General features: G+C 42.6%; 1 protein-coding gene across 4 annotated transcripts in view; it reads left to right on the top strand.

Annotated features, from left to right (window-relative positions):
* Positions 1 to 15,070, top strand: part of TAOK3 (TAO kinase 3) — a 74,665-nt gene that overhangs the window by 8,568 nt on the left and 51,027 nt on the right. The window contains exon 1 of one of the 4 annotated variants that reach the window (XM_068208915.1): positions 3,960 to 3,984. The exons of the other annotated variants lie outside the window; for them this stretch is intronic. The gene's annotated coding sequence lies outside the window, so the exon portion shown is untranslated. Of the gene's footprint in view, positions 1 to 3,959; positions 3,985 to 15,070 lie in introns of those variants that run through there. 4 annotated transcript variants of the gene reach the window in all.

The following is a 15,070-nucleotide window of genomic DNA, read 5'->3' as shown; positions in this document are numbered from 1 at the left end:
TAATAACTATGCAAGGAAAGGCAAAATCTCCTTTTTTGGGAAAGCTAGATACCAGTGTTTATTTCCCAAACCAAGTAGTCATTAGCAATTGTACCTTATTAAACTTTAATAACTTTCTTAAAATTCACACTCACTTAAAAGTCAAGATGCAGCCTTGACAGCTGGAGGTCCTAATCCAGACAGTTTTATGTATCTTTGCAGTTTCAGCTCTTCATTATTATATACAAAAGTTGTTTTCTGTGTCTTGGCAGATTAGAAGTGTATTGACTGAAAGAAAAATAGAAGCTTGGATTCCTATTGAAACACAGGGCTGGAGGAGGTAGGGATCAGGGATTGGGAGCAGGAAATGGCTTGGTTGTGAATTTAAATTGTGAATTTAAAGTCATGAGTCTGCAAATTAATATTAATTTTGAGCTGATTTTAGTGCTGAATCAAAACCAGCTGTTGTTCCACCTGTCCTTTCTCCCACTGAGTTGGGTTGGCACAAACCTTTGTGCTACCAGGGGTGGTTCAGATCAGCAAACTGGTCCAGCTGTGAAATAAGCAGGGCTGGCAAAGCCAAGGATTTGGAGATAGGAACAGACAGAGGATGAGGATGGATGGTACAAACTTCTCCTGTTGAACTACACTGTGAGTATTTTACTAAAAAAAAATTAAAATAAACCAAACAAAACCCCTCCAATGCCACTGCTGGATTTCAGTTAATGAGTAAATTAACGAGTTTCACTTTCTATTTCTTGAGCCTGGGTTGGCTCCAGCAGCATTGGGTTGTTCTGGGGAAGACTCGAGTCATTGTTAGCACTCCCTCCTTTCACTGGCTTTTATTTATTTGAAGTGCTTTTTTTAGGAAACCAAATGTTGATGCTTTACAGTACCTGCACCTGCTTTTTTTTTTGCCTAAGGTTTTATATTCAGATTTTACCAAGGAAGGGCTTTTCTGAAAGGCTGACACCATTTGCTGTATGTTCATTGCTCAGTGGTTTATAATTTACATGGACAAGTATCCCTGCCTTAAGAAGTAGGGGAAAATCCCAAGCAGAATGTTTGTATTGAGGCACTGACAATATTGACTAGATGATGATACAGGTATTCCTAAACATGATGTTGTATTTCATATTTCAGGTATACAGTGGCTTTTTAAAATGTTAGGCCGTGTCCCCATATGAGAGGAAGGTGAAAAGTTACTTCGTAATATTAAATCAAATTTGTTAAGTGTGAGAATTACTTGCAGGATATAACGAAGATCCTAAAGTTAGAGAAGGAAGCACCAATTTATATTCATTGTCTACAAATAGACTGTTTCATTAATACAAATGAGAAGAGTTTGCTTGTTCTTCAGGAAAATCATTATTTTGGTAAACAGTGCAGCACAAGAGAAGCTTTTCTGAGCACTGCTAAACCCACCTGGCTTCCAAAGCCATCCAGGGAATTTGTGGTGGGTGTTTGAAGAATAAAACATCTCAGTTTAAAGAGCATTTGGCTGCTGGTGCCTGGGCTTCCCCATCCAGAGAGCATTTGCAGCTGCTGTCAGTGAAGCTGTGGGTAAGAGCCTCGAGGGTGTGGAGAGAGGAAGTCAGAAACTTTCATATTTATGATCTCTGTCTCTGAACAAAGGGGATGTTTAACTGGTGTCATCATTCATAAATTAGGAACTCTTGCAAAGCAGAGCTGAAAGGCTGAGGGGCAGGATGAAACCCCCTGTGCCTCTGTATTGCAGCAGCTTGGAAGTTGTGTCAGAGATGGGACTGTGGAGGTGAAGAGCTCCCACTCTCCCTGGCAGGAGGAACTGCTGTCACAGAGCCACAAGGCTTTGCTGCTGCTGTTGGTAGCAGGGGGATGTGGGGCAGAATCTGAGCAGGAGTGAAGAAACCTGGCAAAGCTCGTTGTCTAAATGAGTGAAGGAATGGCTGTGCTGGGCTCTGTGCTGCTGGGGCAGGCTGGTTTTTAAAGGCAGGGGATTTAAGCACCAAAGAGCAAAAGTTGGTGGTAGGAGGTGGCCAGGGAGCTGCGTGTGTGTGTGTGCGCGCACTGGGGAAGGTTTTGGTTCCTGTTTGGGGATGTCCCCACCCTGCCCAGGATGCTGTGCCCAGCAGGTATTGTTCCCTCTGGAGCAGGATGAGCTCAGCTCCGTGACCTGGAGCCTTCTCCTGGGCTGTGTGGGGGTTTGTTGATCTTTTGGTGTCAGGGCACCAGTAGAACAAAAATTATTAGTGTTAAAATTTTGGTTCCATAAACTGTCACGTGATGTATTCTGCCTTCTCAGGGGAAAATCTGTATGCAGTGTACAGGGCTTTTCTTGTTCAGGAATTTGTGTGCTGCCTTTTTTTTAGGTCAGGCTGGGGGAGAGCACTTTGCCTTTTTATTGGGAGCTTGCAGAGATTTTGGAGGATCTTTGCTGCTTTTGTAGGTTACTCTGATTCTTGGACCACCTTTGAGTGGGACATCTGCACAAATGAGTTTTAGTTTTACATTATCCTACATTTCCTATTTTTTTCCTCTCCTCCCCCCGCTATTGCTATCATCCTTTGTGTTCTGTGTACAAAAAATAAGGATCAAACACACTTTAAGATGTCCCCATTAAGTGCTTGCATGTTCAGGGGTTTGATCCCTGTATGGGCCTAGCACTGAGATAAATGAATGTGCTGATGTTCTACAGTGAGATTGGAAAAAAAAGAGTTAATGAGACATCTGGGTGGAGGGAGCAAGCCTCAAATGAAAATTGCTTTTCTGTTTTATGACAAGTCAAAATATTTTGGAATTAAAAGCAAAACTGAAGCTGAGTAAATTGATTTTTTTTTTTTTTAACCACTTGTACTTAGAGCCTATTTTATGTAATTACTGGGGTGTGACTTTAAGTTCTGGGCAGGACTTTGTGGCTTGTTAACATCGAGCTGAGCCTCTGATGTTGCAATGAAGAAGGAAGTGAGTGTGTGTCTGCTTGGGGAGGGAGACTGCAAAGCCCTTCTGCCTGCCTGCATAAGGTGGGAATTGCAGCTGGCTGGGTATTTTTAGCTTCAGAATGCCTCATTTTGAATGTGAATTTTTTCTTCTTGTTAATCTGAGTTTTTGGTAAATTAAGCTCTCAGTTACTGTTTTAAAGAGATTTTTTCAATATCAAAATGCACTAAACACATGAGTTCTTCACCCCAGTTTTATTTATTTATTAAGTATTTTAAGTTCTTTTTTTTAACCTCCAAAGCTGCAGGACTGGGTGTGATGCATTTCCCAATTGTCTCTTGTCCTCTCTTGGTTTTTGCAGTTGTGCATCTACAGGTAAGGATAGAGGCATAGTAGGGATTGCAGGGAGAGGTGAGGCTTCATAGATCAGCCTGTTTCTCCAGCTGAATTATAGAAAAAAAAAAGGAAAAATAGTGGATCTGATTTTGTTCCTTCCTTGTAAAAACATGCAGCAATAAGGACTTTTTCCTGGGTTGGAGGGAGAGGCAGAAGATAGCCTCAGTTTCCACTAGTGTTTTCCAGTCATTTGCTGTAACAGAAGTGATTCACTTCTGTTCAGTTGTTCATCCTGGCCTGAGGTGAGACATATAGAATGTTTCTATATTAAGCTCTTCAGCATAATGGATGAATAAACTCACCCTTCTTACGGTTTTTGCCACAGTGGGTGAGCTTTCCTTCCTGGGATCTCTGTTTTGCTGCACTGGCCTAAAATACTCACCCTCTGAAAGCTCTTGGTGTGCTGTCAACACCGGTGGAAGAAAATGTTCTGACCGTTTTGCTTCAGGGTTGCTGATCTTAAACTGCACTGTTAAAAATAACAAGTTTTCTGAAGGCACACAGTGATGTTTTCCTGGCTCCCTGCCTCTTCCCCCCCATATTGATATGATTAAATACCACCAAAACTCAGCAATCCTTAGGTCAAGTGCATAGCCATGTGCATTTGTTGCAGCATTAATAGTGGTTATTCCAGCTTTCTCAAAGAAAATTAAGGATATTTTAATAAATGGAAGTCTTCTGCTTGCCACAGTAAGTACCACACAAGCAGTTTATGTACCAGGGCATAGAGTTTTGAGATTATTTTTGTACTGCTTTAAACTGTCTCATGCTGACTCAGTTTTGCTGTAAAATGCTGAAGTCTTGTGATCCAGAGCAAGTATTTTTTCTGATGGGAGAGCAGGTGTATGCTGGAGATCAGCTTTTCTCTTTGACTAAAACATTTTTAATGTTGGTCTTGAAGGACCTGCTTTCCCCAAATACCATTGCACTGGCTGAGCTGTGGGATCAGTCTGTCTTTGCTAGTGTTGCTGGTTGCACTTTGACATTTTCTGTTTAAGAAGCTGCAATGAAGTCTAGAGTGTGTTATCTGAAATCAGACAGACCTGATGGCAAATGCTTTCAGTTATGGGTTCAATAAATCCACGCTGGAAGGAAGGACAGGGCAAAAAGGCATTTCCAGGCTGATGGTGGCAGAAGTACCTTTAACCATCTGAATTCCTTGTAGTTTTCCCAGGATCTTTCTACAGTAATCTGGGAATATTCCACTGTTTTCAGAAGCAGCTTTAAAATGGTATTCTCCCTCCTAAATTAGATGCCAAATAATTCCTTTACTGAATAGAATCAAGAAACCTCTGATTGTTCAAACAGAAGTCTTGAGCCCATGTGTAAGGCTGCCAAATTTATCTGCTGAGGAACTCAGAGAATTTATCTCTGTGGAACTCGGAGCAGGTAGTTAAAGAGCTCTGCTGCCTGTGTTGGGACTGACTTAAACCCAGATCCCAAACCATACCAGAACACAAATCAGATTTTGCTGTGGAATTTGTCTGAAAAGCTTTTGCTGGCTTGTATTTAATTTTAATGATGATATATTTTAATTGGCTGTCAAAAATGTCCTTCAAATGAATACAATGCACTTCACTTTATGTGCTGGTCATCTTGTTCCCTGTCCTTAAAGTGCTTGGGCTCTGTGTGTCCCTGTTTGGGAAGATAGTGCAGCCTTTTGAAGGACACATTTTCTGTGCAGCCTTTAAATCTCTTGGGCTTGTTGAGTGTTTGCCTTGGGTTACCCTTTGAGATTTACAGGGTGGTTTGTGTTTGTTTTGACTGTTACTTTATCTCACTTTCTCGGTAAGTCCAGTCTCTTCTGGCCATGAGTGATAGAAAGGGAGGATGAGGAAGTTCTGGGAGCCTGTGTTTGGAATGCTGTGCTTCAGGGTGCACGCTTGGATTCTTTTCCTTAGCCTTTGTGTTGATTCTGTGATTGAAAGAGCTGTAAAGGTACTGTGATGATGGAAATGAATTAAATGGTTAAATGTCTTAATCATTCAGATGTGAAATGTCCTTTCTGCTTGTACTTCCCTTGATGTTCCTATGTATTGGCTAATCTTTGGTGACAAAACACTCCCTGTCCTGCCCTTGCACAGCAAAGGGGCTTCCTCAGCATATTTATTCATCTTTAAGCTTGATATTGACATTTCACTTCCAAGTTTGGAAGCTGTTTTACACTGCAGACACAGAAGCCAGTGGTCATATTTACAGTGTAGTGGTTGATTCGTATCCCCATGGTAGGCTGGGGGTGTTTGCCTGTGTGTTATTCTGCACAGGCTGTGGGAATTGTTGTGTCTTCCTGAGTAACACTCGCACAGCAGTCATGGACATGAAATGGGTTTTAAAACATGGTATAAAAATGGCAGTGCTCTCATTCAGCTCTTCACCAGAGCTATGAATGATGCAGTGCCGAGAGCTGGTGGTCTGTACATTGAAGGATTTGTGCAGATGAATTTCTGGGTGGGTTGCTGTTTTTTTTAAAATGCATTTTGAAGCGATACATATTCTGTATGTGTATAGTGGGGTAGCTGAATCATCCTCTGTGGAAAAGAGCATTTTAAATCTATTTATTCATCCAGTGCCAGCACAGGTGAAATGTTTGGGTCCTCCTATTATTGAGGTGAGGTGAGTGCTGAGGTGCAATGTAGGATTCCTGTGAGTGTAATTCAGGCTGTGCAATGCTGTGCTGAGAACTGAGCTCCTTCTGCATCCATCGGGGCCCCTCAGGGATGCTGTGCTTCATGGGCACTGGCAGCTGAAACTCAAATTGGGGCAGCCAGGTCAGTGCACGGATTCTGCAGATGTTCCTGAGGTAGAGCTTCTGGCCACGACTGACCTCGAGTGCCCAGCAGTCCTTATTGCTGGGAGACACTGCTGGATCTTAAACCTTGGTTTGGAAAATCAGTTCCTGCAGTTCATGGGAGCAGCAGCGCTGTGCTTGTCTCCATTGAACAGTTAAGCTACTTAGAAGCCACAGTTTTAATCTTTATGGAGAAGGAAATGGGAGTGTTGCAAGCACACCTTATATAATGCACATAATTACTGACATTACCCACACTTCTCCTACTGATACCAACTCCTGGGCATGCAGCTGGCACTTCCCCAGAGAGGTGACACATGACAAATGTGTTCTGGCCATTTTGCTGAGCAGGTTTCCTGTAGCAGCTGCCCATGAGCTGCTCTTCAGACTCCCAGAGACCTCTGACAAATCTGGTTTGGTTTGTGTTTCATTAGTGCTTCCTGTAGCATAGCTTAAGATGCATAAGGGCAACTAGAAGCCATTGTATGCACAGGCCTGTCTATGCTCTTTCCTGTTGCTTCAGGGAATTTGCATTTGTGTTTTTGGGAAAGCAGGAGAGACCTGGAAATTGGATAGACTTGTGAACATAGAAGTTTTGGTTATGATATTCAGATTTTGTGTCATCTCCTCTCTGTAGCACTGATTGCAGCTAGAAACAAGACACTATATTAATATGATTGGGTTGACATCTGTGGATTCTGCATTGGTATTGAATGAGTGCTGCTGTGCAATTGAAGGACATGAAAAGGAATGATGTCTGAAAAGGAAGAAATTCTGATAAAATTGATCCTCTCCTTCAGAACTAAAACAAACTATGGATTCCTGCAGCCTGGACTGTGCCTTACTTTATTGCTGTTAACTGTAGTGATCTGATACTTCAGAACAAACCTTATTTTAGTGTAAATATTTGCAAAGTATTCCAGCTTTACTTTTCATCAGGTGTTTTCTGAAAAGGCCCTGACCAGAAGTCTTCTGAAGAAAATTAAATGTTAGGGGAAAAAAATCATTTTAGGTGACGTCTGATGCTGGCAAGGGGGTTCTGTGAGTGCTGGGGAAAATTCTGTGTATTAGTAGTTCTTTGTCCTTGTTGACACACTACTGCTAATTTATTATAGTAACATGACAGACTATTCAAATGGGGTGCTACATTTAGCTAAACTAGGTGGAAATAAATATTTAAGTTCATGCTTGGAGAACTTCATTGTCAGTATAAATATTGCAGATAAGTGGGTGGTGCTACAATTCACCAAAAGTTTTGTCCTAAGAGAGCTGAAGACTGGTCTGGGGTTGCAGAGGGAGCCTGCATGAGTTTGGGGACTCATTCTCAGTAAAACCAAACTCTCACTTCTGGATTTATCCCTTTATTGGGATAGCAAATAGTTGTTTGTCCTCAAACCAAGGGCTTGTGACCCTCTTTGCAGTCCCTTGGTGAAAAGGTGTGAATCTTGTTCTGTGTCCATGGTCTTGTGTAAGCAGATATCCTTCCAGTTGCTGGTTTGTGGTGGATTTGTTTTAGGCTCTCTCCATTGATCAATGAGGTTGTGACTTTCAGGTATTCAAAAGTGAGGTGGAATTTCTCCTTTGTCCTACTGGATTTTTATCAAGAGTCCTGGTAATTCAAGAAGGCCATGGTGTACTCTCTGAAGGTGAGCCTACTGCTGTTTGGTAATTCTAGGAGCTCCAGGGCTTATCTGGAAGGGTTATTAGTTGGCTGCTTGCACACAAATGTCTGAGCTCTTGTCAGATTAGAAGTCAAACCCAAAAATGTGTCTTTAGCTTGAAATGCATAACCAAAACTGCGTGGATCTTCATCACAGTCCTACATCCATATGCTTTCTTTGCAGCTGTTTTGATCATGGACTAAAAATACTTATATTGATCAACACAGTATAAAATAACTCCCTAAGTTTGCTTTGCACCTTGAATTTTTTTGCCTAGCAAAAGACTCCATACCTGCTAAGTAAGAACTAGTTCTGTGCTGTCAGTGAGGCTGCTTTCCTTCCTTCCTCAGAGGCCATCTGGTAACGTGACCTGACTCTTAAAATCCCAATTACTCTGGCTTACCTCAAACCTCAGGTAAGTTTAAATTTAGCACATCACTGTGCCTATGTTATGGTTGTAACTTGTTTGGAAGTGAGAGGTGGACGTGACCAGGATGCTTTTAAGTTCAGGGTTTACTCCTGAGGCCAGTCTAGAGGCAGCAGCTGCTGTGGTTGTGTCCTTGGAGAGGATTTTGTGGGGCTCTCACACGTCTGAGTGAGAGGACAGTGACAAATCCAGCTGTTGGCAGAGTGAGCACAAAGTATCTCTGTGATCTGGAGCATCTGGGGATGCAGGAGGCAGCGTGGCTGTTGAAAATGAAGCATTTCTTGTCTGGTGTTTTGGAGTGAAGTCAGAAGGTGAGAAAGAGTTTGGTCCTCTGTAGTTTTGTCTAAAATGGTGCAGGGGGGAGTTGAGATAATTTGAAGTATGGGGAGGGACAGATGTGGTAAGAGATTATAGAGTTAGTGATGCAGCACTTGAAAGTGGAGGCAAGTGCTGTGGGGTGTTGCTTTGTTGCATATTTTCTTCCCTTCTTCAAAATGTCCTCTAATTCCTGCAATTTATTTAAATTAGTTTCTCTTCTTCCAGTCTCTTTTGACCTTTAGTGTATCTTTGCAAAATCTACATTGCATTCACATTAAACTGGGGAATATTTTCCCAAAACAATCTTTCTAATTGCAGTCTCTTCTTTGAAATCTGCAGCGAGTACGTTAAATATAATGTACATTTATTGACAGAAGTTCTTTCTTCTCATTTGTGTGGGTTTTATATACAGTCACATCACTGTTTCAATCACTGGCTGCCTGACTGGTTCCTAGAAAATACAGGGGAATTTCTTACCATGACTCATCTTGGAAGTAGCAGATGCTACACGCTCTCAAGCTGTGTATGGTAGCTCTGGAGTCTCAATAAATTTAATTGAGTGTTGGGGACACAATAATATATTGGATTACTGTAATGATTACACACTGCTACTATTTATCCCTTTTTAATGAGGATGCTTAAGCAAAATCTTTATAAAGGTGATGATGCTTTCTTCCCTTTCTGTCCTGTGGCACTCCTGTGAAAATGTGTTTCTGCTTTGAAATTTCAGTTTTACCTTGCTGTCTCGGGGGGTTGACTCTATTTTTAGTACTTTATAATTCTGAGAAACCTTCCCCATGTTTTCTCTTTCCCTTTTTTTGGTTTTTACACTCTTGAAAATGATCCCTGAACCACATGTCACTCTCAAGCAGCTCCAGTCCCTTAGCAGCAGCAGATTGTGTCGCTGGCAGTGGCTCTGTGCTCCTGGGGAGTTCCTGGGTACCTGCTGATCCCATATACAGAATTGGGTTTGGGATTGTGTCTTGGCTTGAAAAGACAAAGACAGGTGTCTGCTTAAGGAAGTCAGGAGCCTCCCCTGAAATGGAAAATGTAAACCCCCTCCCTCCAAATTATTATTATTTTGAAATTAAAAGGCTCTCAGGCAAAGATGTGGGAATAGGAATAACAGTTCTTTACTAGGAAAATTAAAAATACAAATTCAATAATACTAACAAAAAAAAAAAACCACTGCCAGAGTCAGAAGAGGTCCTGGCACCCTGTGGGTCAGGGAGGTGGCAGCAGTCCCATCCCATGGTGGCTCAGCCCTCCTGCAGTGCCAGCTGTGCTTCTCCTGGAGCAGGGATCCTGGACAAGGGTGGAGTTTTCCTCTGAAGCTCCAGGGCTGGTGGAGATGGGCCTGGTCTTCCTCTGGGAATGCAGTGGGCAAAGGCTGCTGTGGTGTTCCCAAAGTCAGATTGTATCCAGGTAGGAATGCTTGGCTCCTCCCCCTGGGCGGAGCATCTCCCCATGGGATGATGGAATTTTCTCAGCCATGCAGGGACACTCACTGGCCCAAGACAGAAGAGATCTTCTGGAGGGAGGATTGGTTGTGGGAGAGATAAAGAAAACTGCCCAAAGAACAGCAGAGAGCTGCCCCAGCTCTGACAGATGGGGATAGAACACACACCCCCATTTCCAACCCAAGACAGAGTGCTGTGCCCTGGCCAGCAGGCTCAGCAGGGCCTCTGCAGGGTGTGTCACAGAGCACGTTTGGGTTCAGTGGCATCCCACTGGGTGTGCAGCAGCACGAGGAGGATGGGATTAACCACATCCTAGAGCTGTGTCCAAAGAGCTGGGCATTGAAGAGACAAGTGCTGGGGGTGCCTGGCAGGGAACACAGCTCCCTCCTGCCATGGAGGAGGAGAGGACTGAGGCAGCTGGAAGGGCTGTGGAAGGGAGTGGCTCTCCTGCAAGCTGAACGTGCCAGATGAGATACCCAGCTCTGCCTTGTGGAGCCTCGGGTTCAGTTCTCATTGCAGCATTATCCAAATAAACCCAACCTGCTGCTTCAGCAGCTGATGTGCCTGTTTCCTCCTGTGAGGAAGTCTGGATTCCCACGCAGGGATGGATCTTGCCTGGAGGCACATGGTGCTCCACAGAAGCCGCAGAGGGTCAGTGGAGTGCTGTCGTGTCCAGACCCACTTCAAATCCAAGAGATCCTTATGGCCTGCCTTTTCCATAGTTAAGTGGGGGTTGGCTTGCTGAGAGTAAAATGTAAAGCTTTGGGAGGCAGTGGAATGCCAGGCTCTTGGTGTACGGGGCTGTACCCTGACCCTCCTCCTTTCTGTAGAAACTGTAAGACCTGGAGACACAGGACCATCTCATGCTTGGGGAATATTCCCTGAATTTACTCCTTTGGCTGCCCAGGATGTGTGGTGTTTATCTTCCTGATGTGTCTTATGGCTGTATTTTAACATGGGGCTTGCCAGGTTGGGAAGGTTGCCCATCCTGGTGCTGGGGGCTAATCTGGAAGTGAACAGGAAAACACTGGCTGGGTTTCTCAGCCATGCATTTTGGGTGGCAGTTCCTTTGTTCAGAAACATGAAATTAGCAATGTGTGCCTTATCATCTGGGGCACACAGTGAAATATCTGAGAAGGATGGAATGACATTGTTACTTGACCTTTTCCTGGGAGAAGGGCGAGTCCTTACGTGCTTTTGTGCCTCCAGTCTGGATTGCAGAAATGGCTTTTGCTGTAGTGGCACTGCAGCGAGCAGCAGCTCTCGCTGGGAAACTGCAGCCTTGCGTTTGGCCAAGGAGCCAGCTCTGCAAAGCCAGGCCTAGCTGGTGGTTCCCAGCCCCAGCCTGGGGTAGGTGGGACAGGGAGGGGGCCCCATCCTTGCCGTGCCTGGAAAAGAGGAAGCCTGGAGCCTCGCCTCGCCGCACTTCCCTGGAGAGCGAGATGAGCAGAGGCAGTTCCTCTGCTGGGCTTCATCCATGATTAATGCAGAGTTTAAGCACAGTATAGGCTTGCTCTGCAGCCTTGCTGTGCTCCTCATATTCTCTGGGAAAGTTTGCTTCTCCCCAAAGAAACGTGTAGCTGAGTTTTTCCAACAGCATCATCTCAAATGGTTGGAAGCTTCTGTGTTTGAGTTTGCAAGATAAATTCTGTGGTTATTTCTGATATTTGTTTTTTCCAAAGTGGCATAATACTTAAATTTGGCTGGGTTAGAAGTATGTAGTTCTGGTGTGTGTTGTTTGTGTACAAATATTTGGTGGATTTCCCCTGTAGTTACACTTCAAATGTTGATTCTTTTCAGCATTATGAGGAAAAATCACCAAAATGTATAGTTATTTAATACAAAAAGCTTTAGCAGAAGAGTTCAGTGCAACTTCCCCTGAAGGCTTTCCTTCCTTGGAGGCAACAGCTTTAAAATTATATGTGTAAAATTCAGGGTAGCTCTTCTAAGACCATTCTTGTTGTCATATTAGATTTAGTTATACATTTGTACTAGCTGTTGATTAGTTAGGAAGACTCATAAAGGAGTTTTTTCCCCATTATTCCTGTCTGGAGTATCCTTTTCTAGGAGCCTAGAAGCTCCTGTACAGTCATGATCCTGATTCAGGTGACTTTCTAAAGTCACCTGAGCTCCTCCAGCATTTTGGGCTGACATGACCATAAAGTAGAAGACTGAACTATCACAAATGTATTAATTAATACTAGAATTTTTCATTCTTTTGATTAGTGGCGATATGCCTCAGTCTGCAGAAAAACATATTTCATTTATAGAGTGTCTCAGCTGTGATTAAAATTAACCAGTACAAAATAATAAGCTCTGCAATTGAGAAGCCGTCCCCAAGTAAAAATATTCCTCACTGAGACAATGGGATTGGATTCTTTCATAGTTTTACTACAAATATCCCCTTAGGTTCATTATGCCTTAGATGCTGAATCCATAAAATAGGGCTGTTAATATGTACACGAGGCACCAAGTAGTGCTGGAGACTTTCAAAAACTGGTAATTCCTTGATTTATTAATAAAGCAGGGAGAATAACTCTTGAAAATTTGATCAGATGCCAGTTCCTTCAGTAGCCACTCGATCCAGAAACCTTTTTATAGCTGTGCTAACATCTCTGAGGACTGTTAGGCTTAATTAATGATTAAGACTCTTGTACAGAACATGTCATGGAAAGGGAAGCTCTGCTGAGGGAGCGTGGGGAGGCAGAAGGGAATTTGGCTTCGGGGAATGGGAAGGCAAAGGATGTAGCAGCATTTGAGTTGAGTAAGTTTGTGTCTATTCTCTCACTTAAAAATACCCTTTCTGTGTTTTTTGGAGAATTACTGTTATTTGGGGCATGGAATTGACAGGTGTGTATGCAGAATCCTTCACATGGACTTTCTTTTAGATATTTAAAAGCAATTCTAAGTTATAAAAACCACAGAATGGCCTGATTTAAAGTATATATCTGTCGCAAAAAAGAAGGCTCCTCTCTGTGGTATGAGGATGGCTAAGCCTGATAAAATAGTTCTGAAAATGTTCACTGTCAGGAAAAACATTCTAATTTCTCCCATCTGCAAAACAGAATAATATTTATATTCTCCAAAGGGTCAAGTGAAGGGACCATTTCTCTGGGAAACTGAACATCTTTTTCTTGTACATAAACTTGTTATGGATCCAAAAATGAGTATTTTCTCATGAGCACTGACATCTCCCTGCACAAATATCTTCAGGGCTATGCAGAATATCATCAAACAGCAGAAAACCTTTATCCTGTGGGCATGTCTGGTGCTTCTGGGGCTACAGTGGGGTTGGGTGTGATTCTTTATCAGGAGAAAATTGGCTTCATCTATTGAAAACTTGCTTAACAAAGCTATCAAACCCCCCAAAGCTCATTTCCCTGCTCTTTTTCCTCAACGCACACTTACCCAAAATCTAAGTTATGGAAGGTAAATGGAAAAGAAACTGTAATCACAACATAGGAGTGATTGAATAGCTGTTTGTGTATTTTTAACTGGCAAAAAAAAAAAAAAAAAAGGATTATTTCAGAAGAATTTGCCTTTAATGCAGTGAAGGATGTGTTTTTGTAGTTTAGAACCCTGTATCTCACATAACTACATTTTTAGAGGAATTTAGGCTGAGTATCCGCCCCCTAAGCAGGTGAGGCTCACATCGTGATCTGAGAGGAGAATGAAATGTGGGGAAACAGGAGATTTATCCAGCCCTGCTGCTGGGGAAGGACTCCAGTCTGTCTTAATAGAAAGCAGAACTGGAATAGACTGACGTAAATGACTGATTTTTTTTTCTGATTTAAGTCCAACAACATTGCCTGCAGGGGAAAACACAGTTGGCAGAGACATTCCTGGTGATGAAAGCTTTACTGTAGCAGTTAAGATTAGTTGTCTTTAGACAAAAACCTCATGTTTTGTTTAATCTCCATTCAGGCTTTTTTTTTCCCCCTGGTTAAAAAGGTAACAAGTAGGGCATCAAGATCATATCGGTGAATGAACTATAGATGTTTTATTCAGCAAAAAAGACCATTTTGGTTTCTCTTAGAAAAGTTTATAATTGCTTAATTGCCTGAGATTTAAGATTACAATACTGAAATTCTACTACAGCCTTCAAAGCCTGCTTTGTTTAGCATTGCCTTCAAGGCAAGGCTTGCAGGAAAAAAAAAATGCAGTGGAGCATTTTTTTTTTTTTAACAGAAAACGGGGAGTTTCTGTCAAAAGACAAGACTGAAAATCAAGGATGCTCAGCCTTATCTGGTGGTCTTGAGCTCGAGTTTTTTTCCCCTGCAAAGGCAGCACAGGATGTAAATAAGCACTTGTGTAGCTGGGGCCTTGCTCACACAGTCATGGTGGCTTGGAGCTATTTTATCTCAATATCTGTCCAAATAAACAAAGCTTTAAGTGGTCAAGTGATGTCTGAACATCTCTCTCTGGGAAGTGCTGGGCTTTAGCTGCTCAAGTGGCTCTGAGAAAGTTGTTTAGATCAAATTAGGAAATTGTGGAACCCTGGGATGCTTCATAGCAATATTTGTGATGTTTTAGCTCTGGCCATGGTCAAATGTAGTTGTTTGTCAGTGGGGACCAGTTCTGAGCCAGCCTTGGTGGTGACAGGATCCATGGAATGCTGCTTGAGGTTGTGATCAGTGTTTTATCTACAGTAACCATACCTCAAACGGCTCTGGTTCCCAGAACATCCTTGGAATAAGTTTGACAGTTCCAAAGAGCCCTAGAAGGTATAACTGGAATTGGTCTGTTAGATGAAAACAAATCTACAGAGAGGAAAAAGAGGTTTTTCCTTCTTCAATTTCTGTGGAAATTTTCTGTAGCAAGGAGAGGAAAAACCTCTTTTTCCTCTCCTTGCTACAGAAAATTGCCACAGAAATATGAAGTAAGAATTTTTATTCATGATATTCAGCACTTACTCTAGATGTTGGACTACACTGAAGTGCCATATCAAACAGAACTGTTTGGCAAGGATAATTTCTTACCAGGAACAATAAACATGGCTTGAACCAGGTTTTTTGTTACTTGTCAGGGTAACAGCAGGTTTGGAGTCAGATGGTTTGAGCAGGTGTGTGTGAAGGAAAGAAAAGAGTGAAGTGAGGAGAGAATGTGCTGGGTTGCTGTGGGA

This window comes from Anomalospiza imberbis, chromosome 18 (genome assembly GCF_031753505.1).
Source record: "Anomalospiza imberbis isolate Cuckoo-Finch-1a 21T00152 chromosome 18, ASM3175350v1, whole genome shotgun sequence".
Taxonomy (NCBI): domain Eukaryota; kingdom Metazoa; phylum Chordata; class Aves; order Passeriformes; family Viduidae; genus Anomalospiza; species Anomalospiza imberbis.
Note: the sequence above shows the minus strand (reverse complement) of the source record. Positions and strands in the feature narration are given on the sequence as shown.